Consider the following 3,615-nt stretch of genomic DNA (forward strand, 5'->3'; position numbering starts at 1 on the left):
AGCAGACTTTCCCATGGCAATGTGCCTTTTAATTTCCTGGCTGCTGGTGCCAAGACTGTTGACTATGGAGCCAAGCAAACTAAAGCTGTGTACAATCTCAGTCTCTTCACCATCCATCCTGATGCTGCCAACTTGGTGCATAGATATTTATTATTGTTATGTCCTCTTGTTCTATTGACCCTTTAAGCATTATGTAGTGATCTTCCTTGTTCTTTGTGATGGTTTTTGCATTGAAATTTATTTTATCAGAGATTAGTATTGCTACTCTTGCTTTTTTCTGATTGCCATTTGCTTGATATATTTTTTCCCATCCTTTTCTTTTTAGCCTTTCTTTATCTTCATTTTTCAGATGTGACTCTTGTAGACAGCATATTGATTGATTTTAGTTTTTTTATTCAATCTGCTACTCTTTTTTCTCTTCAGTGGTGCATTCAAACCATTCACATTCAGTGTGATTATTGAAGGGCAGGGTGTTATTGCTATCATTTTGTTGAGTTCTTTTTGATGTTGTTGCTAGTTACTTTGGTCCATGCTGCTTTTTGTTGCACCTCTGTAGGAAGGACCTCTCTCAATGTTTCCTCCAACACTGGTCTTGTTTTTAAAAACTCCCGTAGGTTCTGTTTTTCTGGGAATATCTTTATCTCTCCTTCATATTTGATGGACAGTTTTGCTGGGTACAGTATTCCTGGTTGACAGTTGTGTTCTTTGAGTGTTTGATATACTTCCTTCCACTGTTGTCTTGCATGGTTTCTGCTGAGAAATTGGCACTTCATCTTATCTGCTCTCCCTTACAGGTTACTCTTTGTTTCTCCTTCACTGTTTTCAGAATTCTCTCCTTATCTTTGGTTCTGGCAAATTTAACTATGATATGCCTTGGTGTTTTTCTTTTCGGGTCTATTCTATATGGTGTTTGCTCAGATTCTTGAATATATATTCTCTCATTCTTCATTATGTCTGGGAATTTTTCCTCTAGTAATTCTTTCACAACTTTTTCAGTGCCTTTACTTGCTTCTTCCTGTTCTGGGATTCCGATGATGTGCATGTTATTTCTCTTGATGGTGTTCCACATTATTCTTAGGTTTTCCTCTTTTTCCTTCTTTTTGATTCTGGATTTTGCTCTAGCAGGTCAATGGTGACAAGTCTATCTTCTATTTTATTGGTTCTGTGTTCCAGCTCTTCAACTCTGCTCAGATGTCCCTCCATCATGTTGACACATCTGAAACCTTGGACCTCACATTTTGAATCGTGGTTTCTTATTTTTCCAGTGCCACCAATACCTCCGTTGTTTTACCTGCATTGTTCTGGATTTTTTTAAGCTTCTCCTGGGTTTTGCTTGCAGTGTCCTGTAATTCTTCAACTTTTTCCTTCACCCATTGAAAATATTTAATCATTGTTCTTTTAAATTCTGTGTCAGAAAGTTCCATCAGACTTTCTGGCTTCAGGAAATCCATTAATAGATACTGTGTCACCTTTTGGGGGTGACATCTTGCTTTGCACTTGTGTAGGGTGTGAATAGCTTGCTTCTTTTGTGCCATTGATAGGTTCTTGATCTGAAGACAATGCTCTGGAAATTGATGGGGTAGCTACTCTACCTGTGTTTCTCTCTGAACTTCTGACTCAAGGGAAGGCTCAGTTCAAGGCCTGTGAGAGCAGCCTCTTGTAGCTAAGTCAGATCAAGGTGCTCCAGATTAAAGGCAAGTTGATTAACTGTATGTGTAGGCATGGTTGTGGAGCTGAATGGAGGGTGAGGCAGGCACGGGGGTCAGGGTGACCACAGGGGCAGGTCAGCCACTTGCAGGGACCTCACTCAGATTTCAGCTGTCTGGGTGTGCTCATGAATGGAGTCCCTACTCAAATTCCAGCTGTCTGTCTCCCACCCAGCGGCTCTTGCTCAGCAGTCCTTGCCCAGTGACCCTGGTGGGTCAGCAGGGCTTAAGAAAACTCAGTCAAATTCCTACTGACTCATTCACTTCTGGCCAGTTGGTGGGGCCCAAGAAAACTCAGTCAAATTCCTACCAACCTGCTTGCCCCTGGTGGGTTGGCAGGGCTTGAGAAAACTCAGTCAATTTCCTGCTGACCTTCTTGCTCCTGGCAGGTAGGTCCCACAGCATGTTGGCTGGCAGCTTCTGCCAGGGCCCACAGCTTGCTGCTCCCGTGGCTCCCAAACGAATTATTTTAATAAAAGCTCTGACTCAGATTCCTACTATCTATGTCGTGCTGCATGGGTCTCTGTGCTCTGCATAGGTCTCTCTGGTGGCCCGTTTCTGTGCTACTTGCCACTCCTCCAGATCCTTGTGCTATTTCCTCCACTGCCACCATCTTGGTTCTCCAATAGACATTTTTCTGATACTCTTCTTTCAGCCATGATCCATCTGACATTGGCAACGATGTCCCTAGTGTCACAACCTCTTCTAAATCCAGCTTCTATTTCTAACAGTTCTCTGTCAATGTACAATTTGAGTTGTTATTTTATAATCTTCAGAAAGAATTTCATTACTTCTGATGTTAGTAACATTGTTTTATAATTTACACATTCTGTAGGATCACCTTCTTTGGGAATGGGAATAAATATTAATCTCTCCCAATTAGTTGACCAGGTAAGCTGTCCTCCAGATTTCCTGTCACAACCTGGTGAGCACATTTATGGCTGCATCTTTTTGTTGAAATATCTCAATCGATATTCTATCAGTTTCTGGGGTCTTATTTTTTTGCCAATTCCTTCAGAGCAGCTTAAACGTCCTCCTCTATCACCTTTGGTTCTTGATCAAATGCTTCATTCTGAAAAGGTTCTGTGTCAGCCAATTCTTTTTCGTTTAGTCATTCTGTATATTCCTTCCATCTCATGTTGTTGTTGTGTACCATCAAGTCAGAATTGATCCATAACTCACTCACCAGGAAGGTTTTCAGAGGCAGTTAATTACATGGGAGGAGATTACCCATCTTTTTCCTGTGGAGCAGCTGGTGGATTTGAAGTGCATGCCTTTGGGATTCCAGCACAGCTTCTCAACACTAGGCCACCATAGTGACCCTATAAACAACAGATCAGAATCTATGGGTGACGGCTACCAGGCCAACTGATCAGATGAGATTCATATTTGTTCCCATTCAAAAAAATAGGTGATCCAAAAGAATGTGCAAATGATTGAACAATATCATTAATACACATACAAGTAAAATATCACTGAAAATTATTAAAAAACAGTTGGAACAGTACATTGTCAGGGAGCTGCTAGAAATTCAAACTGGATTCAGAAGAATCTGTAGAATGAAAGATCATTGTTGATGTTAGGAGAATTGTGACTAAAAGCAGAGAATGTCAGCAAGATGTTTATCTGTGTTTTATTGACTATATAAAGACACTTGACTATGTTTGAATATAACACATAATGGATAAAACATTTATTTGTGCACATATGTAACCTATATAGAGACCAAGAACAGAAGAGTTGTCTGAACTGACCAAGGAAACACTGCATGGTTTAAAATCAAGAAAGGTGTCCAATCTCCTTCCATGCCGTTCTTTTCTTTTTTTTAACTTTTTTATTTTATTTTAATAAATTTAATGAACATTTATAGAGATTTTGGATTTCCATTCATTCATTGCTGCACTTCTCT

The 3,615-nt window shown here is 40.1% G+C and overlaps 1 pseudogene; it reads right to left on the reverse strand.

Annotated features, from left to right (window-relative positions):
• Positions 1-2,111, reverse strand: part of LOC102848005 — an 8,197-nt pseudogene extending 6,086 nt beyond the window's left edge.
• Between the last annotated feature and the right edge of the window lie 1,504 nt (positions 2,112-3,615).

Source organism: Elephantulus edwardii, unplaced genomic scaffold (genome assembly GCF_000299155.1).
Source record: "Elephantulus edwardii isolate Elephantulus edwardi_28Jun2011 unplaced genomic scaffold, EleEdw1.0 scaffold00545, whole genome shotgun sequence".
NCBI classification, from domain to species: Eukaryota; Metazoa; Chordata; class Mammalia; order Macroscelidea; family Macroscelididae; genus Elephantulus; species Elephantulus edwardii.